General features: G+C 42.9%; 1 long non-coding RNA gene across 1 annotated transcript; it reads right to left on the bottom strand.

Moving 5' to 3' along the window:
- Positions 1-206: 206 nt before the first annotated feature.
- On the bottom strand, positions 207-1,781 carry LOC123149456 (uncharacterized). The gene is made up of 3 exons (XR_006474676.1): positions 1,719-1,781; positions 1,531-1,625; positions 207-368 (listed from the first exon to the last, which is right to left on the bottom strand). It is a non-coding gene; the product is annotated as an uncharacterized lncRNA (long non-coding RNA).
- Positions 1,782-6,826: the final 5,045 nt, after the last annotated feature.

The following is a 6,826-nucleotide window of genomic DNA, read 5'->3' as shown; positions in this document are numbered from 1 at the left end:
AGCCCAAATAGGTCAGCCCAAATTTTACGTGTAGATGACACGCGGCCTCTTTGCCATCTGCCAGCAGATGGCAAAGTGACTATATTGCCCCATTTAATTTTGTTTTTTCTTATATCAATTCATTTTCACAGAATATCAAACACAAATATATTTATATGACCAATATAGCATATTCAACACATAGTACCAATAGTCATGAACACATATATCCAATACATGTTACCAATAGTAGCAAGTTTCATCCGTACATATACATAGTTTCATCAATATTACACAGTTTCATACATAGGTAACAACTTTCACAAGGTCAAAAGAAAAACTAAATACAAGCACTCCATCAACCCAAGCTTCCGTGATCTTAAGCAAATCTGTAAAATGGGAAATAAGAAAGTTAGAAGAAGAAGACTAGAAGAAGAAGATTATTATGATGCAACTAAAATGTGAAGATTATTATGATGCAACTTATATCTATAAAATAGGTCATTTTAGAGCTATCCTAGGTTAAATAGGTCATTTTGAAGCTAGCTAAGCATATTAAGTCATTTTGGAGAAAAAAAATGCTAAGTATAGGTCATTTTAGAGCTATCCTACGTTAAATAGGTCATTTTGGAGCTAATTAAGCTTATTATGTAATTTTTGAGCTAGCTAAGCATATTGTGTCATTTTGGAGGAAAAAAATGCTAAGTATAGGTCATTTTAGAGCTAGCCTAGGTTAAATAGGTCATTTTGGAGCTAAGTAAGGTTATTATGTCATTTTGGAGCAAGCTAAGCATATGAAGTCATTTAGGACCTAAAATATGTCAGTTCTTAAGCATATTGTATTATTTTAGAGCTAGCTAAGCATATTAAGTCATTTTGGAGGAAAAGATGCTAAGTATAGGCCATTTTAGAGCTATCCTAGGTTAAATATGTCATTTTTAAGCTAGCTAAGCATATTAAGTCAATTTGGAGGAAAAATGCTAAGTATAGGTCATTTTAGAGCTATCCTAGGTTAAATATGTCATTTTGGAGCTAATTAAGCTTATTATATCATTTTTGAGCTAGCTAAGCATATTGAGTCATTTTGGAGGAAAAATGCTAAGTATATGATTATGTCGCGAGTATCCATATGGCAGAGAACCCAGGCCAACATGACTAGTCATAGAACCAAGGTGGCACAAACGTACAGGGACATGCATACATGACCCAGCAATGCACGTGTCGGTCATCAGCGAGTGCAACCAAGTCGTAGCAAGCTACAAGGACTTCGGTGATACACCGCATGACATTTCCCCGTAGGGACAGACACAGGAGCAAAGAAGGACACATGCCGGTCAATCCATGTGTTCCGGAGCAGTAGCGAACTACCATGGCTCAGTGGAAGCACTAGGAGGCATTTCCCTGTATGGAAGGCTACCAAAGGCACACAACTAGGTGTCGAATCCCACACATACAATGCATTTCAAACATACACACATTATGCACGATATGTGTAGATACAACATGGCATCACAACAAAACCCTATTAAGCAAAACACTTGGGAAACTTACCGTCATCTCGGAGGTGTAGGTGTAGGTGTAGGTGTAGGACCGGTCGCGCCAGTGGCAGACGGAGAAGGATCGGTCGATGCTTGTCGGGAGTTACGCTGCACCAAAGATTATTTCCAATGTATCGTTAGCATGATGCAACTCAAATATTGTGAAGACTAGTAACTAATGACCGTTCAAATGAAACTCACCGTGCCCGCCGGAGCAATGACTGGCATCGGCGGAGGGGTCTGGCCGTTCGTCTCGCACATGGACTGCACATTTGGTTTTGACGAGTCAGTCATATTAGTTACTAATGAAAGGAACATTGCGTGCATGATTTAGCTAATATGCAGAAGAAACTTACCACGAAGAGCTCCTACATGGCCCGGTTAGCCGAGTCATTCCGGTTCTTCTCCTCCTCCAACAGCCTAGCCGTCCTCTCCTCATTCTCCCTGTCCCTCTCCGCCGCCTGCCGGTCCCTCTCCGCCAACTGCCGGTCCCTCTCCTCAAAAGTAGCCTAGGTCTTCGCTCTCTCTGCCTCAATAGCAGCCTGCAACACCACTCGTTAGCATTGTAATCATCGACGGCCGCAAACACAATGTAATGGAGGAAAGGCTACTGAGTCCGTATAACAAACCTGGAATTCGATTTCCACTGGTCGTAAACGAGGCGGTATCTCAGGATCAGAGCTGGTCTGGCGCTTCTTGATCTGCGGGAGAGTGCTACTACAACGTATCAGTCCATTACCAATGGCTAACGATCCATGGGACCTCCCACCACCAGATATCATCACCAGCTCTGGATCAAGAGGCCGGCTCGGGTTAAAGTCCGGCCCTTTCCTCGCCTTCCCCTGCTTAACGTACTGCACCATCTTGTGGTGGGAGGCCTTGTTGCTAAAGTTCTTTGCATTTTCGAGGTCAGACTCAGAGAATGCCTTGGCCTTCTTGTACGGTGCAATATTGGACATGCCATAGAGGTCGAACATCTCTGGCACTGGAGCCTTGTTGTGTTTTGACTAAAAGAGAGGAACAGAGTATTAGTTAAGGACGCAAACTAGCACAAAGAATGAATTTGCATGAATCATCAAGCAAACCACACATACCCAGTTTTTCCCGTACCCATGTAGGTTGACGCTGCCTAGATGGTGTGGCACACCTTTCATTTTGAGACGCTTCTCCTTTGCAATGTTGTGGGCGATGCGCCATTGGGGAGAGCACCACTCGTCCACCAACGCCTCCCAGCAGTCCATCTTGTCCGTACACCATCTCGGGGGCACCTAAGTTAAGCAAGAGAAATTTGAGCGCTACGCCTACGAATCAAATCAAGGAAACTAAGTACAAGGCCTTAAGAATAGGTAATTACCTTCATGTACTTCTCCTTACTCAGAAACTTGTCCCGGCACTTCTCTTTTCTCCTCCTAATACTAGTCTGTGCTAAGTAGTCTCGAACAGCCTGCGTCCGAGCCTCGTGCCGAAAGTTTCCAAGTAGGCGCCTGCACTCGGCGTCGATAACCCGAGCCGCGGCCTCCTCCTGTCCCTCAGCACACCTGTAGAAGGTCTGCAATCAAACAAGAAAACACGGATTAGAAGGTCTGCAATCAAACAATAAAACACATGTAGACATCCTTAAGCGGCGCATGTACATGTACCACACACGCATTAGGAAGTTTTTTTTGTAGCGGCGTCGTATGTCTTGATCCCATTATCCCAAGCTTCTTGCAGTTCATCCTTAAGCGGCTGCATGTACACATTCATATTCTTCCCCGGATAGTTAGGCCCCGGAATTATCAACGTCAGGAAAATGTTCTTTCTTTGCATAATCTGTCCGGGGGGAGATTGAGTGGAATGACAAATACAGGCCAACAACTGTATTGGGCTGCCATCATACCAAACACATTGAACCCATCCGTGCTGATGGCTACTCGAGGATTCCTTGGATCTTCTGCTTTTTCATCATGCAATGCATCGAAGTGTTTCCATGCAGCACCATCCGATGTGTGTACCATCATCAGATTCCCATCTGCATCCCGTTCGGTTCTTTTGCCCAATTTGTGCCATGTCATCTGTCTGGCCGTCTCTTCGACCATGAATAGACGTTGAAGTCTTGGTATGATTGGCATATACCGAAGAACGTTAATGGGGATTTTGGTCTGACTCTTCTCACCCATACCGTTGTCTACCTCAACATACCTGGAAGACTTGCAAATGGGAAAATAGTTCAAGTCCGCATACTGGAGCCTAAATAAGGCACATCCATTCTCACAGGCATCTATCTTCTCATAAGGCATCTTAAGTACACGAAGGATTTTGTCCGACTGGTACAGGTTTGCAGGCATTATATGGCCTTTGGGTAGAAAGCGTCTAAATAGTGTCACCATCGCGTCATAGCATTCTCTGCCCAAGTTGAATTGAGCCTTCAGAGCCATTACTTGTGCGATGGCATCCAGCTGACAAAGCTCGGTGTGCTCGTGGAGAGGACACTCCGAAGACTCCAACATATCATTGAAGGCCTTTGCAGATTCCTCCATCTCATCGTCTGAATCCCGAGCATCATCAAAGTCTTGCACCATGTCTTCCATCCCGGTACCATTCTCATCAGTGCGACAATGGCCCTCCTCAGCTCTGGAACGTTGGGCAGACTCACCATGAAATGTCCACATCGTATAACCGGGCGTAAAACCCCACTTTTGCAGGTGTTTGATCATTTCAAACTCTGAAATCTTACGATAGTTGTCGCACTCGACACAGGGGCACCAGGTTGTTTCCTGTCCATTTGCAAATGCAGCTCTGATAAACCCCTTGGTTTTTGTCATCCATTCAGGGGTCATGTCTTTCTGACTAGGGTGACCGGTGTACATCCACGCACGATCACTCATCTTGCCTAGCTGCTGGACACACAAGAAATACATACATAATTCAACAAACCATATTCATCAGTTAATAGAGTTTATTACGTCCATGCAACCTAGACGCTAATAGGTAAAGATAGGTCCTAATCCCACCCGAGTATGTGTAGATTGGGTTCGTTTTCCCATGCTCTGTTCCGGATCCGACACAAAATTTTGGCAGCACCTCCCCGTTGTTCTCCTGATACACGTCTTGGCAATAAGCAGAGAGGATGTGTACCCAGAGATCAACAGGGAGGCACTGACGAAATTCTGCATCGAATCCGGAGCAGAGCATATGGGAAAACGAACCCAATCTACACATACTCGGGCTGTCCATGGGTAACGTTAGACAATTCGAAAGAATCACGGTTATAAATATGCAAATGCATGCATATTTATAGATGTAACCCTTTCGAACGGGAGACGCATAGTGGTCACGCATACTGATGATTCAATCTACCTATAGCTAGCATGTTTCATCGGCACGAAGACCGGAACATAGAAAATGATTGGGGAAGGAGGAGATGTCATTTGTGCTCACCCACGAACGTCGGGGCAGAGCTCGTTGAACGCACGGGGAGGTCGTCGAACACCAGACCCTCGCAGCGACGAAACAACTGCACATTTAAATCCACCCGATCAACACAAATATACATGCCTTTCGGTGTGCACTTAAATAGTCTGTCCACTGTACAATGTGATTTTTTCAGTAGGGGTATAGGCGAGAACTCATAGACATCTTACCTTGGGCAAGAAGTGCTCAAGCGAGGAAACGAGAGTGACCAAGGCTGGATCAAGCCCAATCTCCTCCTTTACCTCCCTTAATGTTGTTGCTGCATCATCAGCATCACCCTCCTCTGCCTTTCCTCCGGGCAATGCAACCTCCCCTGCAAATCTCAAGTGGAAAACAAAATCAGATAGGGTTTATCCAGCTCGTGTCTAGGTTGGTATCTATTTGTGAACCTGATTGTTCAAATATAAAAGCTAAGTAAGCCAAACCAGCACTAAACAGAAAAAGCTAGGTTACAAATCATCTTAAAATTAGGGAGTGTCTATTTAGTACTTGATTGCTTTTCAATTTGGTAAAATTCACATTTCCTGACAAATAAACGGAGGACACTTGTATGTCCAAAAAACCCCACCCCGGCGATTGTATGCTTTCTATTTCTAAAAAATGGGTCGGGCTAGACTGTCACCCGGTTTCAACTAAACCTGAACCACAAATACCCTGGACAATGGCGAACAACTGCCCATCAGCTTGCGACCCACCAAACAGCCAAACATTGAGGGAAATCCCAGGAAGATCACCAGGTCAGAAACACTTCTACTTACTATATAGTAATAAAATCTGGAGAAATATTAGTATATTAAATTAGAAGCAAACAGGATACTTTGGAAATTACAAAAACTTTGAAGTCTAGAATGAATAAATACAGTGGCAAAAAATCATAGAACCTACACTATAATCCTTAGGTAGCTGAAAATTACACTGCAGACTCAATATTAGTGAAAGCATGCAGAAAAATACAAAAGAATGTGTGCACCTAATAGGCTAATAGCATAAAACATTCAGAGCCTACACACTGTGTTGACAAAGTAAATGACACTGAAAATTATCAAGAATTATAGTGCAAAAGAGTCCAAGAACACCTACAAATTACAGTCCAAGATTTACACTAGCAGAACTTGCCAACATACACTGCAACTGCCTAGCAATTACTTTGTAATGTAGCAAGAAGAGAATTTTTTCAATTTTGGTTGAATTCCAATTGCAACTTCGACTACAAGTCTGAACATTATTTTTTGAAACAGCAAGCAGATTTTTAACACTATAAATCTTGCTTTCAGTTCATCAACTTCTTTCGATCACATACAAAAGATGTTTCTCTAAAAGATTTTCAGAGGCCTATATCCCATCCTACCAGTTTCTGATGGGAATTCAACCTAACTGCATAATTTGACATGGGGACCTGCAAGTCCGTGTATAGATGTGAACCCTAGCATCACAGTTACTGTGCATGTTCTGCTTAGAAACAGAGAAAGGATTACATCATCATTGTAGAATGTCCTTAGTGGATTTCTCACCAATACATATATATACATATATATATATATATATATATATATATACAGGTTCAGTATCATGCTCAAAACTTGTAACAAATGGAGGCCAAGTTTGAAACCTCGTATGGATGAAAACATGTAAAGAGGTGTTCAGCGAAGACATGTAAAGATTTTCATGATAGCATACTACCAACATCAGGCCGATCTGTGTCTCCCGAGTTGATTTAGAGAGCAAATCAAATAATGATAATTCGATTAAATGATGAACAAAGCACAGGAACAAAAGACGGGTTAGTCTAGTCTATCATCAGCATGAGCATTCTCTACGTCTCACTGAGAGTAGATGAAGAACCCCAAACTGAGTCC

Source organism: Triticum aestivum, chromosome 7A (assembly GCF_018294505.1).
Source record: "Triticum aestivum cultivar Chinese Spring chromosome 7A, IWGSC CS RefSeq v2.1, whole genome shotgun sequence".
Lineage (NCBI taxonomy): Eukaryota > Viridiplantae > Streptophyta > Magnoliopsida > Poales > Poaceae > Triticum > Triticum aestivum.
The sequence above is the reverse complement of the archived record's forward strand: the minus strand, read 5'-3'. Positions and strand labels throughout refer to the sequence as shown.